The sequence below is a fragment of the Desmodus rotundus genome, chromosome 5 (assembly GCF_022682495.2).
Source record: "Desmodus rotundus isolate HL8 chromosome 5, HLdesRot8A.1, whole genome shotgun sequence".
NCBI lineage: Eukaryota > Metazoa > Chordata > Mammalia > Chiroptera > Phyllostomidae > Desmodus > Desmodus rotundus.
This window is the reverse complement of record NC_071391.1, coordinates 112,660,513-112,681,645: the sequence shown is the minus strand read 5'-3', so window position 1 is coordinate 112,681,645 and position 21,133 is coordinate 112,660,513.

Below are 21,133 nucleotides of genomic sequence, written 5' to 3'. Positions count from 1 at the left end.
AGAAATAATTGTCTCTGAAAGATCACAATTATACTGAGTGATTCTCTCCCATGTTCCTCACAGAATGGGAAGCACAAATCCCAAATCTTAGCCATGTCTCTGCCTGATGAACTCTGCAGTAATCGTGAAAGACTTCCCCCGAGGACTTTCAGGTCTTTCTTGCTGGCTGCCTAATCATCTCCTCAGTCTGCTTTTCTCCAGATGTGAAGCATTTTTGAGATCATGTCTCACTTGTTTCTCTTCACTGCTTCTGGGAAGGCTGAGGTAGAAACAAAGATTTTTATTATCGCTGTATTTTCTCTCTCTCCCTGGCCACCATTTTTAAAAAATGGAATAAGTCTGTGATCCTTACTTAGTTTCAGTAGTGCAAGTATTTTTCTCTAGTTTCTATCTTATTTTTTGTTCATTTTTTAGATGGAATAATTTATTTTTAAATATTTCATGTCTTGAAAATCCTCTTGCCCTCTGGCCTTCCTTTCACTGAATCAATGGGCTTCGAAGCTGTGAGGGAAGGATGAAACGCCAGATCGAGAAACAGAATAATTTCTCAATGTTATTATTCTGTCTTTTCTCCTTGTGAAGAAATAATTTTGAAAGCCACGCTTGAGGTTTTTTTATTATTTTTTAAATATTTTACATATCCTTTGAGCTACCCTTAACCTATCAAGAGCAACCTTTATGTATTACACAATCCCACTAACATGAGGAATCTAAAATAGTCAAAGTCAGAGAAGCAGAGACTAGAATGGTCGTTGCCAGAGGATGGGCAAGGAAGGGACACCAGGGAGCTGCTCAGTGGGCATGAAGCCAGTTATGGAAGATGTGCGAAGTCTAGACATGTGCTGTACACTTAGTGCCTGTGCAATGGGGTTCAGAACTCAGGATGCCCAAGAATTTACGGAAAACCCCCACCAACTGGCTTGAGGGTATGGAAAGAGGAGGATGACCACTAAGAGTAACTTTGCATTACTATGGCAACATGACTAGCTTCATAGGTATGTTAAATAGTGGTACCTGCCACTCAGAGCCAGAGAAATAGGCATCACTTTAACTTGTGACCTGGGGGAGCAGGGGCTTGCAGTGTCTTCAAAAGCTTGGTGAAGATTCCCCTACAACATGGGGAGATGCTTGCTGGGCCTGGGAATGGCAGCTGAATGAATTGAAGATACCAGAGGACTGGCAAAATGTAGCCAGTTGTGGGAGGAGTTGGAAACTGGGTCAAGTGGGACCTCCAGGCCTGGATTTAAACTAGGCGAAGCAGCCATTTGCCCTCTCGGCCATGCAGGTGGAAAGGGTGCATTCTGGTTAAGAGCTGGATAACAGGGTGACACAGATGATGATGACGCTGGGAACTGCAGGACCTGCCTACCCAAGCCTGGATTAATGGGAAAAGCGCGGAATGCCGAACTGAGACCTGGGGAATGTTAAGCCACAGACATTTTTGTTTTGTTTTGTTTCCTGAAAGACAGTACCTCTGACTGGCATAATCTGAAACTTTGCATTTGGCAAGAGGGAGGCAGGACTGTGTGTGTGTGCGTTTGTGGTTATTTTAAAGGGAGTGGGACTTGGTGGCAGAATTCCGCCATTATTCTAAATCTGTATAACTTTTAAATAAACAATTCCTTTGCTTTTCACCAGACTCAGGTATTCTTCGTGGTGGGCAGTCGGGCCGCACATCTGTTTCAGAACTGCATAGGCTGGTTTTTGTAACAGCTGTAGTTAACGGTACTGTATTGTGGACTTAAAAATGTGTTAAAGGATAGATCACCTATTAAGTGTTCTTACTATAAAAAAAGGGGGGGCACAAGGAAACTTGCAGAGGTAATGAATATGTGTATTGCCTTGATATAGTGATAGTTTCACAGGTGCATGCATATTTTCAAACTCAACAAATTGTATAAAGTAAATATATGCAATTTTTATATGTCAATTATACCTCAATTAAGTTGTTGAGGCAAAGTTTAAGAAGAAGCAAAGTTTATGAACTTAAATGCCATTTTTTCCCATGAGACAGTGCTTCTCAAAGTGTAGCATCAGTACCACCCTGGAACTTGTTAGAAATGGAAAACCTTGGGCCGCTTTCCAGAACTATTCAGTAAGAAACTCTGAGACAAGGGCCCAACAATCTGTTTCATTAAGCCCTCCAGGTGATCCTGCTGCACAGCAACGATTAAGAACAGCTACTATGAAGACAGGTGATGAAAAATGAACATAAACATCGAACTGCTAATATGATATAAAGGCAAAAATACCACGTCTTAATCCCCCAGAGACTGTGGAAAGGAGAAGTGAGGCATTGTAACTACTGGAAATACCCAGACATATGTGAGGACCCTGAAAATACTGAAGCCAGTATCCTATTGTTCCCAGTGTTGCTTAGAGTTTAGGTGGGACACGAGTCTTAGGAAAAGCCCCATATTTACTTAGTAATGTGTTTAAAATGGCACCAGAGCAATAGACCATGTCTGGTGACAGAGATCGGTGAGGTACATCAGATGGGAAGATGGTGTTGCTTTTCCACGGCCTGTGCACGGTATGCAAGGCACAGGTCTTCTTCTTTCACCCCCACATAGGGATACAGAAATAGGGGAAAGACTGTCAAGGACTTGTGGTCGTAAAGAGCAGGCTGCTATGTCATCTCCCTGAAAAGAGATAATAAGACATTAACAAACATATAGTCAATTGTCAATAGCACTGGATGCCAGTTCATACCCAGAGGCCAGACAAGACCTGGGATGTCACAAATGGGGTCAGTGTGGGCAGGGGCTGCCGCCTAGTTTTGGAGCTACAGCTGCTCCACTGGAAACCCATAGAGGAAAGTAGAATTTGCACCTCCTCTTCCCTGCCAAGGGTCACTAGGAAGACTCATTTCCATCACAACCAGGAACCATTCTGTAAGAGAAGAGGGGGGAAGAAAATGGACTCTATTGGAAAACTTCATTTCTATTTACTGAAAAGGGAAAGATTTCAAGTTAAAGGTATATTTAAACCAGTGTCACTGATTTATCATTGAGTGATGATTTTAAATACCTACTTCATAACCCCCTACTGGAGTATAGGAGAATGAAAGCAAACATATAAGTTATAGAAAATAATGCTACATTTTTTAGTAATGATATAAATGAGCTAAATTTTCAATTTTGCTAGATTTTGTTCATTTGTGAGAACTAGAATTCTCTATGCAACTTTCTTCTGCTGCCTTATACTGACCATTAAATGCTTTAATTCATTCTGCCTCTCAAGGACAAAACATAAAGTTGATTTTTTTTTTATTTTAGATGAAGTATTCTTCAATCCTTGCCACATTTTATGCAGTTGATTTAGTTTTAGTCTAACTGACAAACTTATAAAAACTAGCTAAAATTATATACTCAGTTAATCAGGTTATATTTATCAAATCATTTTAAAAATACGTCATTGAAGATAAAAAAAAAACTTTTGCTAAATCACATATTACGTTGCAAATGTGTCCTCGGATTTTTAGGATAAAATATTCTTCTGCAAGCTACAGTGATGAGTTATAAGAACCTTAATTATTAAATCAGAAAAACAAAGACTGAAAGATATTGAATGGTTATGTTGCATCACTGAAAGCAAGACAGTGACATTGTAATTAGGGTTAACTAAAAGAAGATGCTCATCAGATATGGTTAGTAAATCCTGGAATGGACTATGGAGGCCATTTAGTCCCCTTCCTAAATATAGATGAAGCTGTCATTTCTTCAGCTTTAAAATAAAAAAAGGGAACATGAACATGAAAAATTTTAAGTCAGAATTTGTATTCTTGCACTAGCCCTCAACTCAGAAGGCAAGCCACCTGTTTCTGACTATTAAGCAATGAAATAATTCCACCAACTAACAGCATAAAGTATCAATACATCTCATAATATCAGCACCAGTTGAAAACACAAAAATATCAAGTTGGGCAATTGGAAACGTCCTCTCTTCTTTAAAAGCCAGAATTTTAAAGAGCCACTCCATGACCTACAGCACTAATACATGGTGGATACATTCTCAAACTGAACTGCCCTTTGGGAAACAATCACAAAAACATTCTCTGTGTGGAACCCGCCAGGTAATCGCAGCGTTGACCTCATAGACAGAATTTTAAATATCCTTCCTTGTACTTCGCCTGTATTGCCCTATGCTGGTTTCTGTCCCGCCCTCTCTGGTTCCTTGCTCTCTTTGGTTTATCTCAGAAACAATCTGCAAGGCTTGAGCCACAAAGCTTGCTCTGAGTACAATGAGCTTGCTCTCCAAATAGAGTGCAAGCCTGCCAAGCCTCCACAAAATGCGAAGTACTGTTACATATAGTTTCTAGACTTCATTATCAAACTGTGTGCTGTTCATCAGACTCCTTTTTAAAGAAAAAAAAAATGTTACTTTGAACGGCAAATCTGTAAGAAGAAACTCACTGTTACAGGATCCTAGGTGAATTCCCTGCGGTGGGAGAGCACATTTTGATCTGTAATAACAACCATTCAAACTCAATCTCATATGGCTTTATTGAAGGTTACACAGCTCATCACTTAGCATGTAGAAATTTATTTCTTTTGCCACTTCTGCATTCAGTGACTGAACTCACATTCACTTGAAATATGGATATCATCATATTCCTTGTCTTTGTGTATTTTCCTTCTTATTGTATACATATAATAATTTTGTTCACTTATATAAAATAAACTCACACTTAACAGAATGACCCTCCTAAGTGACCAATAGTATCAGAATAGTTATTAATATGTGGCAATTGAATAATTTTTATCATTCCACATAAAGCAAAGTACAGAAACTTGTAAAATGTGTCCTGTGATGTGTGTTCTGTTTACACTGCGTGAAGTAACGCCAAGACAAAATTGACTTCTCATAACCTGGAATGAGTTTCTTTGTTTTCCAGGGTCCCTGTGGGCTGGGCTGGCCACTCCATCCTACCTCATGACACTCAGAGAAAGACATGGGCACACAGGGAGGCGACAGTAGATGACATGACTCTCTCAGAAACAGCTGGGGTTGGGGCTACTAAGGGTTTGCAGACCCTTTCCAAACCCAGACAGACCTGAGGCCTCTCCAGGCTGCTAAAGGACCTCCCTGAGCAGGCGGAGGCAGGAAGGGAATTCCACTCACTCAGCCCTGGAGAAGGCAGCTTTGTCTCTCTGCTCCCAAGCAAACTCAGAAAGGAGGGTGTTACTAGGTGGAACGGCAACACTGACCTTGCTTAAACAGATGGAAAACCACTATGGTACCTAAATAGATTTATGAAAGTCTTTGACTCCCAAAATACATGTCTTATTATTCATGCCAATAGTTGTTAGAAAAGTTGTATGTATACCACACTCGTAGAATAAATACTGTCAACAAAGGAGACCATTTCCACAAATTCAAAATAAAAATGAATATCATCTGTTGTTCTGAGTACACTTATATTTATTACATTTATGATTTTTTATTAATGACCTTTATGACTCAAAATGAGCATGATTTTTTCACATCTCATGTAAGATCGATTGATCGATTTATCTGTCTTCATCTATCTACCTACCTACCTATCTGTCATCTATCTATCATCTATATCTACCTCCACTGATAGGATCTTATTGTTTTAAATAGACATCATTCACACCAAAAATCTTTCCCTTTATTGCTTGATTTTTTGTGACAATGATCGAAACTACAACATAAATGTTAATCTATCTATTTCTCTCCATATCTTTGAATGTTTCCTATATTTTGGAGGCAGCCTTTGAGATGCATTGCTGTAATACTGTCTTCATCATTTTTATTTTATTCATCTTAATATTATGATCACAAGTAAAGCTTTCATCTTATTAAATTTGTTGTTCAGCTTCCTTTTCTAATCCTCTATTTTAATTTCTCCTAAATAATTTTCATTTAAAGTCTGTTCATTTCAACTGCAAAGTATTGGATCTCATGTAATTGTCCAGTCTGAGAATATCTTCACTTTAGTAAAGTTTAATCCACTTAACTTCTTGTGATTATTGCTGTATTGAAATATATCTGCCTTTTTCAGTTCATGCTTTATATTTTGCAAATTTTAATTTACTTCTTTTTTCTTCTTCACTGCCTTCAATTAAATACAATGAACAGCAATTGCTGAACTAAAAATAATTCATTTCATCTCCATTCTTCTGATGTTTCTGCTAATTATCATACTTACATGTATTTGTCCTCTATCTATTTTTAAATATTTATAATAGTTCTCTAAGCAAAAACATCCCTTAGCATACTCTCACATCATTGTTTCCCTGACATTATTGATAGTTTATGGAATTTTAGTTCTGTATATGTATAAGAGCAGAGTGAGAGATTGGGGCATAGTTACTTATAACATTTCTCTTCTCCTGGCTGTTGTAGGCCTTCTCCTTATATCTGAAATACTGTATTTCAATGTTTCGTTTTGAATACAATAAAACATATAATTATAAGATACAACTAATTTCCTTCAAAACATTATTTTTAAAAACTTTTAAAATATTACTTTATCTTCTTCTTTCACTAGAGTTTTATTAAGAGTTTCATGTTATTTTAATTACTCTTTTTTGTTCTCCACTTTCCTTTTAGAAAATTTTAGCAAACCCATTTTTTATTGTGTTGTTCTTCCATTTAGCTATAAACTGTAAATGTGAATTATTTTTTCTCTAAGATGAGTGTCAATCTAAGAATATTTTGCCCTTATTTCTTTCATATTTCTTTACATTTAGAAAATTCATGGCCATCATTGGTTCAAATCTATTTTCCTTTTAACTTCATTTTTCTTATTATTGGATTTATATTTATAATTTTCCTTCCACATATCATACATTTTTATTTTTAATATATTAATATTTTTAAATATTTTATTTATTTATCTTTAGAGAGAGGGGAAGGGAGGAAGAGAGAGAAGAAGAGAAACACTGAAGTGACAGAAAAACATAGATTGTGCCCTGATGGGGAAGCAAACCCATACCCCACGCGTGTGCCCCGATCAGAAGTGAACCAGCGACCCCTCACTTTGAGGGCCAATCAATGCCCAGCCAACTGCGCCACACCGGCCCGCGCTCTCCTATACTTGCAGCACAGCTTCTCATTTTGACATAACAGCATACCAATTCGATCTTTAGATATTTCTTCTGTTAAAATTCATATTTGAGCTCTTAAACTATTGTAATATTTTTCAGTTACATATTTTCAAGTACTTGATATTTTAACTCCTTGACTCGTGCTTTTGAAAAATTCTCATTTATTAATGCTTATTCACTAATCTTACTTCATCTAGTATGAATTATGCTTCTTAGATTTCACAACTTCCATTTCCGTGCAAAACCCATGTTTCCCTGGCTCCAACTTGACCAGTCAGTTATGTGCCCTCAGGGAAGGGGGCTAAAATCTCAAGCATCACTATTAGGGTATTGAGTTGGTATTTAACATAATGAGAATCACCCCAGTGTTTTCCAAATGACTAACCTGTGACCTTTCCATCAAAAATGTATGGAAATTCCAGTTCTTCTACATACATGCCAGTACTTGGTGGGACAATTTTGTTTTGTTTTGTTTTACTTGTGTTTTGATTTTTTTGTTTGTTTGTAAATTTATTTTATTTTGATTGGGTTTTTTTCAATAAATATCATTTTTAATGGTGATGTGTCATAAGTATTCTCTTTAAATGTTTTGGTTGGTTTTTATTACCCATTCTAAAAATGTACAATTATATGTCATGGTTTTAATTTGCATTTCCCTAACGACTAATGATGCTGAGCATCTTTTTCTGTGCGTAATTGCCATCTGAATATGGTCTCTGCTGCTTTCTTCAAATATTTTACCACTTTTTATTGATTTGAACATTTTTTATTAAGTTTTCAGATTTCTTTATATTTCTTGTTACAACTCCTTTAACACATATAAATAATGAAAATATTTTTACCAGTTCATGTCTTGTGCCTTCATTCTCTTAACATTATCTTTTAAAGAGCAAACATTTATAATTTTGATGAAACCCAATTCCTTATTTTTTCTGTTACGAGTTGTGTATTGGTTGTTTTTTAAAAGAAATATTTAACTCAAAGTTGCAAAGATTTATCCCTATGTTTCTCCAAAAGTTTTAGTATTTTTAAAATTTTTTTTAGGTCTATGATTTTTTGAAATTAATTTTTATAGAGGTGAGGTATTAAAGCTTGTGTTTTAGTTTTCCATGTGGATATCCAAATGTCCCATCACCATTTGCCAAAAATAATATTTTTTCTTCATTTGACTTCTTTTGTATGTATATGAAAATCAGTTAACTACTTATGTGCGGGTATATACCTACACTATTCTGTTTCATTGCTATGCTATCGCTCCTTTAGCCAATACCGGTGTTTTCATTATTATAATTAGAGTCTGTCTTAAAGTTTGGTAAGAGTCATATATCTTTGTCATTATTTCAAAATAATTTAGATTATTCTTATTTTTCTACCTTTCCACATTAATTTTGAACCAGCTTGATGATTTCTATGAATAAATCATTTTTCAATTTCAATTGTGATAAATCTATAAATAATTTTAAGGAGAATTGACATTTTAACAATACTCATTTTTCTAACCCATAAACATGATATACCCACATCTCCACATTGATTAAGGTAATCTTTGTTTTTTTTCCCAAGTCATTTGTAAACTTTAGGGCACCTATCCAACATACATTTTGTTAGATTTAATACTTAAGTATAATGTATGTGCTATTTTAAATGGTACTAATTTTCACTTCAGTTTCTAATGTTCATTGTTAGGCATTTATGAAAGAACTTACATTTTGCATATATAAACTTTGTATCCTACAACTTTGCTAGAAAAATATTAGTTCTAATGTCTTTCTTGTAGATTCTTTGGGATATTTCTATAGAGGGCGTTATGTTGATTATAAATAGTTTTATTTCTTCTTTTCTATATTATACACATTGTACATTTTTTACTTGCCCTATTGCACTTTGAACTTACTAGATATTATTAAATCCATGGTGAAAACCATGTACCTGCTATTAGAGGGAAAACATTTAGTCTTTTAACATTAAGTATGGCATTAATTACAGATTTTATAGATGCCCTTTACCAAATTAAGACATTTCGTTCCTGTTTCTTGTTACTAAGAGTTTTTCTAGTTTTGCTTGAAGACCTTGGCTTTATTCGAGTCTCTGTTGCTGCTGATTAATAATATCACAGCTCCTGTTCACAGAGCTCATATTCCACATCCAGTTGCCCACAGAGTCATCAGAAGGAGCTCCCACGGTGGCTGAGAGAGCTCCATTCATTTGTAATCCTGAAAATCGGCCCACCTCGCACACAAGTGTATTTTTGGTTATTGATGTTGTTGAAGTCTGCAACATATAATTTAAATTGCTATATTTTTTCAGCATTCCATGGTGGCAGAGCAGTATTTTACTCTTAATGTTGCTGAAATCAGAATTTATTCTCTTCATTTTACAAGTTAAGAATGAAAACTCTAGTGAGTCTTTTTGGAGGAAAGTAAACTGAGCCTCCACGAAGTTAAGAAATGTATAAAATTCGAATCCACCTGATCTGAAAACCTGTCTCTTTCTAGTAGTTCCTGCATCATTATCTATACAGGTAGCAATGGGCATCAGGTTGGTGGCAGATATGGCTTAGAGTCACATAATTTAATCGGGGGGTTCTACAATACTTTAGACTTATATAAAGGATTAAAGTAAATATTTTACTAATTAGAGCATCTTTTCAATTTTAATAATTAGTTTTTACCTGGTCCAATCATAAGTGAATGAATTTCATGCAATAGTAACACCAAAAATATACAGAAGACAAAATGAATGCAAGAAACAGTAAAATCTAAGAAAATGGCACAAACCTGATTAAATATTGAACATTTCAACGACATATACTGATGCAGAAAGAAATCTTTCCAATGACCATCTCTGTTACAGTAGGAAGTTAGTTAGATACTAACAAAAGAAAAAAGAGTCAGACATCTAATTAAGCTGGATTAACTAGGAAACAACAACTTCACATAAGCTCCAGATACCAGCAGCATCCTCTGCCAAACAGAATCACCAAGTGGGTGGGACAGACCAGATCGGCTTTCCAATTTCCCCAGGAAACAACCAGCCCATTCCCCATAACCGGAGGGCAAGGATAAAGGGTGAGGGGGAAATTCCTCTGCTAAGGTATGTGCAATAGGAGCCAAAATAGTGACCAGAAAGGGGAAAAGTCTAGCCTGGGAAAATCTGATAAAAAGACCAGGTAAGAGAAGGGCATGAAACCTCAGAAGATCCAGAAAAGAGTTTGGATAATTTGAAAGAAAGCCTCCTCTCTCCCAAGCCCAAGAAAATATAATCAAATCTTAGCAAAAGCCAGGGTGCTCTCTCACTCTCTCTCTTCAGCAGCTACGATGGCCAAAGCACAGCACCCGTTATAAGCCTATGAGAATAGAGACGTTGCTGGACTATCGGAGCCTTGGATGCTGGGCTGATGGCATGATGCTCTGTGTCCTGGCCCCCTTCTCCAGGGCTTGGGGTGGGGCTTGGGGGGCAAGTGCAGGCCTGTGGACCCCAACGTCTGAAAGACGAGAAAGAGCTCGGGCACTTGGGCGTGGATGAGACATGGAGCGTGGTGGACCCGGGGCAGTCCCCTGTTCACACTCCAATAAATCTTGCCACTGTACCTTAAATGCTCCTGTGCACGTACCCCTGAAATGCACTTCCTGCAATACAGTGGAAGAATCCTATTTCCTCCAGCAACACTTCTTCTGACATTTAATGTCTTATTATATATTATAAATGCCCAGATGACCTTAGCTCTAGTTACTACGGTGAATCAATGGGTGTTTAAAAGAGCCAGAACTAAAGTTAAATAATGAGGAAGAAACAAGTAAACAGGTTTTGTTTTGTTTTGTATTGCATGAAAGCCAATTTTACCTGTTTAGATTAATTCTGCTTCTAAATAAAAATCACTGACATTTCTAAATCCATGTTACATTCTGTTTTGTATCGTGATGCTTAACACAATATGAAATTCAAAATGCCCTTCTGGGGACTATACTTTGAAATATTTTAACACCTTAATGACTATACAGTAAACCATAAAAGTACTTATACATTAATTTTCAGAGCATTTAGACTATAGGAAGCTCATAATAAGATGTAAAACACGGACTGTGATTACTAGAGCATAGTTTGTGTGTGTCCATGCATAATGAAGGGAAGGAATAATGCTCTACCAAAGTGAATTTGTACAAATAACCATGAAATAGAAGAAAGGGAAATAACTAGGAACTTCCTTCCAATGTGTTACTTACACAAATCTCTTAACAGGATGAAGTACTAACTCACAGTTAGGTAGGATAGATAGCAAACCAAGGCAGGGAGGTAGAGGGAGACGGCCTCACCGATTAACTCAGCAGTCCTGAGCCTGAGCCCTGGATAGTACTGCCAGCTGTTACAACAGCCAGGAGAAACGCCATGCTAACACTGGAAGAAGGCAGTCCTCGAAATTCTGTGTATCCTCTATGTAAGAAAGCCTTTGAAATTGTGCTTTTATCCCAAGCCTGAAAGGATACAAAGGGCTCAAAGGAAGAAGCCCAATAACACCTTTGGGTATTCATGCCACCCTTTTCTCCCTGGCTTCTCCCCCTGCCTCTCCCCCAGGAAAGCTGGCACCACCTCTACCAGTCAATCCATGTGAACTTCTTCACCCCCACTGACCAATATATAAGCCCTCAGAACAAAAGACTCTCTGTCTGTGGACGCCTGGCCTCAGGCCACCAGGCCTGGGGCCGCTGGAGCACTTGCCACCCAGGCCTTTGGTCACCCTTACTTTCACCACCCTTTGCCCTGAACCCATGCCTTTCACCCCCCACCTTAGCTAGGCCCATTCTTTTCCATAAGAACAGATCACCAATAAACCTTGCCTGCATGCTAATGTAACTACCAGGCCTCCATTTGTGCTAAGTGTTTTCATATGGTTATGGATAAGATAACTCGGCATTTAACAGATTTTCAGACCTGCTACTTTTGTCTCCAATATTTTCCAGTTGCTCTATCATTCATCAATTTATCTTTTATCACCTGCATGATTAAAGGTGGACATTGTATTTAATTATGTTTACTTCATAGACTATTTGAATTGTCTAATAAATATCAAAAATGGCCTAATGTAGGCTCATAAATAGAACCAAACGAAGATTCAGAACATTTCCTCTGACACAGACGTGACAAAGCAACCAGTCTTACGTGTACATAGAGTAGGTCGTCCTGTGAGTAGGGGTACTTGAGAGGCATTCCGGAAAGACCTATGCTAGGAAGGGTTTCATCCATCTTGGACACAATTCCTGCAATTGCACATTTAGGATAAAATTCTTGGGCTCAAGACATTGAACTTTTTAAAACTCCCATTTTTAAAACTCTAATTTCCCTGGAAATTAAAGTACTAGGTTATAATAGTGCTACCATTCATTGGGGCTTATTATCAACAATGGAATTCCATCATTCACCAAGCATTTTCAGTGTAAGGGCCGAGGCCCTCTGACAGTTGACTCTCATTGCTCTACTAGTTCTCTGAGCCCGTCCCCCAAGTGACAGGAACTTCCATCCACGTGACAGCTGGTGCTATAAGTCTGGAAGTAAGATTTGTGTGTGCCCTGGGAAATACTGAAAATAGCCTGTTGTGTTCATATCCCCAACCAAGTTTGTTCCATTTATGGCATTTATTTTTGTTCACATTCATTCCCTTATTCAAATGTAAAATGTACGACTGCTCAGTGGAGGCATTTGGAACTTCAGTAAGTTATGAGTCTGAGATCATAAGCATCTAAGAACAAGACTCGGTTTGGACTGAGTAGCTGTATGATCGTGATTATTGCATCTAAATCCAGATTATCCCTCTGGTAGGTAGCTGAGGTGGCTTAGAAAGGACCCAGAGCCAGAAAAGTCTAATTAAGGCTTTTATTAGAGGGAAGACACTGAGATCAGGCGGCTGAGTCCAAACAGACTGCAGCAGCGCAGGGGGTTTTAAAAGAAAGTGTGGGGTGTGGGGTCCTGGGGGAATAAGGGAGGCGTTAGTCTCTTTGTTCTTCTGGATAGTTGACTCAGGGTTTCAAGCTGTGAGTCAGAGCAATGGGTTAGATAAAGGGCTGGGCTATTCCCAGACGAGGTAGGTCAGTCTGACCTGCACCCCACCCCTCGCCTCCCCATTGTGCCTGATGCCAGATGTGTATACTGCAAGATGTGAGAAAGTTTCAATTAAGCCAAGAGCTATCAAGTGTCAGGATAACTGAGTCATCAGTTGTTGGGCAGGTCAAAAAGCTGGCCTGACCTTTTCACCTTCACCTTGGGGTGAGATGCATATGTTTGGGACAGGGTGGCATTTACTAGGTGTTGCCACTAAAGGTTGTTACATTGTACAAATTATCTGGGAATGCCTCACCGCTTGTAGTCTGCAACAACTCATATCAAAGGGAAAATTTTCATATGCTTTGAAATAAACTTCCCTTATGACAAAATGGTACTAATGATATTTTATGGGCACTTTTTGACTATTTCTTCATTGTATTCTGTGAATTTTTTAATCAGATAAGAGTATACTACTCCTCTTGTTACTTAGACATTTTAAATGTGATATAGTATATTTTAGCCAAATTGGAATGTATTATTCTTTGATATACTTAATACCTTTTATAACTATTGTTATATAAACTTCTTTATATCATAATTTGTCTTTTTTGTTTTTCCCTTATTCTTAATTATACTACAAAAATCTAATGACTATTATTCTATTTTTTCTCAGGAAAATAACATGTTAAGAAGCAATGTAATTTTAAAATTAGTAATAACATATTTTTATAAATACCATACATTAGTGGCAAATTAAAAATAGGTTTATTTAGCCCTGGCTGGTGTGTCTTAGTGGATTGAGCACTGGCCTGCGAACCAAAGGGTCACTGGTTCGATTCCCAGTCAGGGAACATGCCTGGGTTGCAAGCCACGTTCCCCAGTGTGGGGCTTCGGAGAAGCAAACACACATTGATATTTCTCTCCCTCTATTTCTCCCTCCCTCCCTCTCTTTCTTCCTCCCTTGTCTAAAAATAAATAAAATCTTTAAAAAAATAGGTTTATTTAGACCAAAATGCTGTCATGCTAAAGCTGCCTTTTGGAATATTGATTTTTAAGCTGTTTATTAACAAACAGAAGACTCAGAAACTTTGACCCTCCCCCATTTCTTGTCCAAGAGATTCAGACAGAGTAACCTGCTTTAAGAAGGAGATTTTAGGGTGCTGCCTGAGCCTAATTGAATTAAGTATGATAAACAAGAGAATTTCAGGCAGGTGTCTGTTAGCTAATACTCTCTGTGTCCCATTGTTCCTAAATCACCTAGCAAGGACTTCCCACCACGTGTGCTGTGCTCTTCCTCAATTCTCTGTGAATCACCCATTCGAACTTCTGCAACCTAATATCCCCTTACCCTCCCACCCCATTCTCCTTTGTCCTCAATGTCTTGTATACCCAATGTTGCCTCACTGTCTTTGGGAATTTTCATGGGTCTATCATGTCTGTATGAATTCCCCATGCATGTATTAAGCCTTGATTTTCTCCTGTTAATCTGTCTCTGGGAATTTGGCTATTGTCCCAACCAGAAGAACTTAGATGGTAGGAGGAAAAGTATTATTTTTTTAGCTCCCATAGTTGTTTTAGGGAGCCAAATATATTCATTATTTCTAAAAATTTTAGTTTGATTCTACAAATTATTTAAAAGTCAGAATACAATTCTATTTTCATTGAGGCAGCTAAACTGCATTTCTCAGAATATATATGTGTGTATGTGTGTATGTATATGTATGTAGATACATATACATATGTATATGTTACTGTGACCTATAGAAATTTGAAGTACTTAAATATGAATGAAATTTAAATTTAAATTCAATGGGAATTTTCATCCTCATGTTTCTGATGCCAGAGGGGTGAGTCCCTAGTGGTGACTTGAGCCCAAGCCAAAAGAGTTTTAACTTCACGCAAGAAAGAATTCAAGGTCAAGCCACAGAGTGAAGTGAAAAGGTGGATTTTATTGAGCAGAGAGGACAAGCAAGAAAAGCCAATCCACACAAGGTGTATCCTCTGATACAAAACTTATCAGAAAAATGAGGAAATGGGACACTCAAGTTACATTTTTGCCTGGGATGTTCTTTGGTAAATTGGGACTGGTGGTGGGGGTACAAAATGAGGATGTCCATACTTACCATTTATATTCAACATTTTACTGAAGCTTCTAGAGAGTGCAATAAGAGAGAAAAAGTATATGACATCCAGATTGGATTTGGAAAAATACAATTGTCTTTATTGCTGACATGATTCCATATGTACAAAACTTGAAGGGGAAAAAAATACTACTAGAACCAATGAACAGGTTTATCACAGTTGTAGGATTCAAGGTCCATGTACAAAAATAAATTGCATTTCAAAATACTAACAATACAACTTGATAATAAAATTTTAAAAATCCCTTTAAAGTGGAATAAATTTAACATATGAAGCACAGAACATAAAAGTTACAAAACGTTACCGAGCAACTTTAAAGAAGATATAAATGAATCTCGGAGAGGTATTCCATGTCCACTATAATCTATCAAAACTTCCAAATTACCTATAATATATATATGGAAATACAAACAGCCTAGATTAGACAACACAATTTTGGAAAAGATAGGTTGGAGTTCTTATGTTATCCTAATACTATGAAACCACAGTAATCAAGACTGCGTCCAAGGATAAGCGTATTGATCACTGGGAAGGTGGAAAGGAAAACAAACCAATCATCGTCGTCGTCAAACAGCCCTCTTTACTTGTGCACCTCATTAGACTTCACATCTCTGTTCCAGGGTCAGTAACGGGTTATGCCTGCCCCAGAATTATAAAATCTGCCCCTTGGCCGAGGGTTGACTCTTAACCCCCGCATTACCATGTGTCTCATTAGCAGCCCTGGATGAAATAAAGGGACAAAATCATCTGTCAGCCACTTACTTCGTGGCCTACAAAATGAAAAACCAGTCTTAAAATGACATTCCCAATGCTACATAGCTCTTTCATTCCAGGAGCAAAACGGTAATCCTCGTTTCATAACCAGTTCTCAAGTAAAATGATGCTAAAGGGAATCATTTATTTTCAATTTTTTACTTAGTTCGGGTGTGTATGTGTGTATTTTACCTTCTCTTAATTCTGAGTTATATACGCTTACCAGAAAATGCACTTTTTTTCTTTGAAATTAATTTGCTCAGTCATTTTTGCCCTTTGTATTAGCACTGCCATTAGCTGAAAGGATCAAGTTGTGTCAAGATATCAGAAAACAAGAGGAAAAATGCTAATTAGAAAAGGTTAGGCCATGGATCTTTTCCAGTTTCATTTTCCATTTTGCTACCAACAAACAGAACATTCTGAGCCCACCACTCACACAGAACTGGGCCACAACTGCTCCGTGATGAATAATGCGGATGTTACAGAGGGAGAACTTGGGAACAATGTTCTGCCACTCTGAAGCTACTTTTTGGAATATTGATTTTAAGCTTTTTATTAAGAAACAAAAGAATCAGCAAAAACATTTGACCAGTCCCCCTCTTTTCTATCCAAGAGATTTAGACAGGGAAAACTGCTTCAGGAAAAAGAGCTGAGTGAACTGCCTCAGTCTAATTTAAATTAAGTGTGGTAAACAAGACGGCTTCAGGCAGGTGCCTGTTAGCTAAATACACACTGTGTCCCATTGTTTCCGAGTCACCTAGAAGTATTTTCCTGCCACGAGGGTTCCTCTCTTCCTCAACTGTCTGTATATTGGGCATCCTCACTTCTGAAATCTACTACCTCATTCTCCCTTCTCCTTTGTCCAAAATGTCTTACATATACAATATTGCCTCACTGTCATTGGAATTTTCATAAATAATTAGGCCTATGTGGATTTCCCACACGCGTGTATTAAACTTTGATTTTCTCTTGTTAATCTGTTTCTGTTGATTTGGTTATTAGCCCAGCCAGGAAAACAGAGAAAACAGAAGGAAAAATTTTAATATTTTTTATCCCCCACAATTCCAAATGTGAAGAGGACAAATATTTTTGAAAAAACCAAATATTTCAAGAACAGTCCATTTGAAGTTATTTTTATAATGTACAGCATTTAAGTAGTGATCATTCTGTGAAAGGTAAAAAGAACAATTTTGCTGCTGCATTTGGTTTTACCGCTAATGCCGTCTCTGATAAGCAGTGTCATTATAAAGATAAAGGTAATAGCAGACACTCTGGCCTTTATTCTAGCACTACAAGTTTATTTTCTCGGGGGGAAAAAAAAAACACAAGATGCACTTTGAAAAGTTACCTTAATATAATTGAGAAAAACATAAAAGTATAAGGTATAAATGCTAAATAGACATATTAATGGATTATTATATCCTCTTTGGCAAGATTTGTCATTATTCATAAAGTTTTGTTTAAAATTATAAAGAATAACTAAAATAATTACTTTCTAGTTAAGTCCTATGTTGTGCTCCGAACTCTGCTGGGTTATCCACTCATTTACTTTTGACATTTCTATGATGTTGACATACTAATGCCAATTGTGGAAATAAGGCTCTTCCACAGGATCACCAGGAAAGCCTACCAAGGACCCATGTGGAGGAGACTGTGGTGTGGTGAGACGGTTTATTGTTGTGGAAGACTGAGACTGCCCCTGTGGCCACAATCCATCCAGACCACCACGAAAAAAGACCAACCATGTCTTCAGCAAGGCCAAAACAAAAGCCAGTGGCCACAGTTTCCATTTCATCTTAAAACTTAGCCCTTTGGAGACCACACAGTCTGACACAGGCCCCAGTACCTGCTAAACCCAAAAGGTTATGTGCTCCTGGATGGGAGAGAGCACTTGACCACATGGGGCCAGTGTGCTACAGCGGGGTGAGAGAGAGCTTGTTTCTTTGTTCCCCTGGGATTATAGCCAGGAGCTTTTACAAAGTAACCAACCCATTTTCCTAGCTTTGATGGGCTTTGTGATGGGTCCACTCCCTTGTAAGACTGACAGGCCTCTATGGTCAAACACCTCTGACTCCATCCCCCAAGAATCTGGTATCAGAGTGGGGAGGGGTGAAGTGTTAATCACCTTGGCATAACAGTGCTATGATCCCTTGGGGTGTGCAGCTGTGGCTTTTAGATGAAGCAAACAGGCCTATGTTTCCAGTTTATTAAACTCAATGTTTAATTCCTTTCGCTCTTTTTATTAACAATTAGCTAACTATCTACAGTAACATTAACACCATTTGAAAAAAAAATTCTATTCATTTAAAAAAAAATGCATGACTACCCAAGAGGGGATATGACCTGCCGAACATCACTCTGCAAGAAAAAGTTGGAGTTGAAATTTAAATCCATTTTAATTTAAAGCAAATACCATTTCACACAGTTTCTATCTTGAAAAGATATTGAAAATACATTTTACATATATATATATATGTACTCTTGTTCATTCAGAGTGGTTCTCTCACTCTCATTTTTTACAATAATATCATTATTATTTTATCATTTATATGTTAATTATATAACATTAAGAAAATTCCAGAAAACTAAAATGAAAAATTAATATTAAGTATAATTTAATAATGGGCAATTTCATTATATATAACAATTATTTCAGGTATCCTTTCATTAAAATATATAATCAGATATATAAATATACTCAGAATTCCCTTGTTTTTAAAAATAGCATATCATAATATTTTCTCTACTTTTTTATTAAAAAAAACTTAAAGATCATCTTGTCAATATATATAACCAGATATCTTGTTTTTTTACAGCTGCCTAGTATGTTATTTTGTTCCTGTATTATTCTTTATTCAGCCAACCTGTTATTAAAAGACATTCAGGTTGTTCATAGTCTTTTACTAATAGTACACCCGTCTTTTTATTTTTTGACCAGTGTGTCATTGGAATGGTCTAATAGAGGTAAATTGTTAATCAAAGTGTAATTGCATATGTAATTTTGCGAGATATTGCCAAATTTTTTCCCAGATGTTGTACTAGCTTGCATTCTTGCCAGCGATTATTAACAGTGCTATTCCCCCAGCCTTGCCATCAGTGTGTGTTGTCAGATGTTTCCATTTTTTCCATTTAATAGGTAAAAACTGGTTCCCCTATGCTTTTTACTTTGCATTTCTGTTAATATGTTCTAGAATGTCCATTGCAGCATGTGATTAACAGCTATTTGCATTTTGTTTTCTGTGGCTAATCCATTTTTCTAACTTATTTTTTCTAAAAGATTGTTTTCTCTTCTTTTTCATAGTTGTTTGCATATTAGGATTATCAAACTTTGAATCTAATATAATCTAACACAAAATGTTTTTATCAGTGCATAATTTTAATTTTATTCCAATTATATTCACTTAATGTATAATAAATATAATAATATTGTTTTATGTAAACATGCCATTGCACATGTTGTCTTTTGATTTTTGTGTCCCTCTCCCCACTTGAAAAACTTCCCACTAATGATTGTCTCAGTCTAGAATCAACAGTGGCTGTTTACAGTTAGTGGTCAAATATACCATAAGAAACTGAGTTTTTCCTTGGCCTCAAATAAATTATTTCAATTTGGACACTCTGTACGAACACATATATTTGAGGGTGAAATGAGAGTTGAGGTCTCAACACTCACCCCATTGTCCCAGTTTGTGGAAAAGCACCCAAGTGTTAGACAGAGAGAGATAGGGTTCCAGAGTTCTGATATTCATTCAAGAAACCTCAATTTCAAGTAATAAAGCCAAGTAATACCCAAAGCAAAGGCATGGATGGGCTCTATTCTCAACTGTGCTCCATAATTAGCAGCAATTACTTTAGCTGTTTTCCTTTAATGCTGTTTTGTGTTTTCCCTTCAGTGCCATCCCGGATGATCCAGTGTGCTTTGCAATGAAATGCCCCTGAAGATCACTGGGCAGTTACTATTTGAATGCAGAATCCAGCAATTATCTTCTAAGTACAGAAAGTCATGATTGCCTTATTCTAGGAAGTCTTCATTCAAATTAAGCAAATTATTTGAACTGTTCATAAACAGTGAACAAGATCTTAATCAAACCATTTACCAATAATTCTTTGTATGATCTAATGCTCAGTTTATTGATTGGCTTTTTAAAAACCAGAGTAAAATTTCTATATTTGAACTTTTGCCATACTGTTCAGTGGTTACTGGTTTTTTTTTTTTTCCACTCTGAAAATGATTATAGCGATCCTCCTTGTTCATGAGTGTAAATTTCACTTATCTGTGGCTCAGTAACTCTGGTTTCAGTTTCCTACCCAAAGCTACAAAATCACTTTGAAGAGCCCCATATAAGTAAATTAAGCCATCAAGTCATCAAGCTGGGAACGTCACACTCAGGAGGGTACTTCAATGCTTACAGCAGCTACTGAGGGGCTCCAACAAGAATTTCCCATAGCTGCATTTTCTGGCTCAGAGATTTCATGGAACATAAAACTATACTTCAAAAATAAACTTTGTATTTTGAAAACAAGCCATTTCTTGTTTGCATAAGAAGTCCCTGAGTTTTGTTAGGAAACAATTTAGTGATTCTAGCTTATAAAAATACTGAGGAAATGATTACAAAAGTAACCTTTAAAAGAGTAGAAGTAATTTGGACCTTGGCTTTAACATTGTTTTGCTTGAATGGCTGGTTGCACAGACTACCATTTTCCAAGCACTACAGGAGTGATATATAAATGTTGAGAAATCATAATAATAGTAGTAAAATAAATGATCACAGTTGAAACAGAAATGTTGATATTGCTAACTATTTGAAATGAAGGGTCTTTATGATTTTGATTAAATTTAGCTTTAAATACTAACCCTAGGAATTATCCCTCCCTCACCCCCTCTCCCTACCCCTAATATAGCTAGCCTTTTCCCTGGATAATCAACAAGCCCCAAGGCAGCAAAAGACAGATTTATTACTCTCACCTCACCACCAACCAATCAGCTCCCAGCACACCCCTGAACTCCCTATCCTATTGCATCTTATGATTTTGCTCTATGTAATCTGTAACCTGCACGCCATGGGGAAGTCTGGTCCTCAGAAAGTTAGATTCCCATTCTTTAGATTGGCCAATTCAATATTATA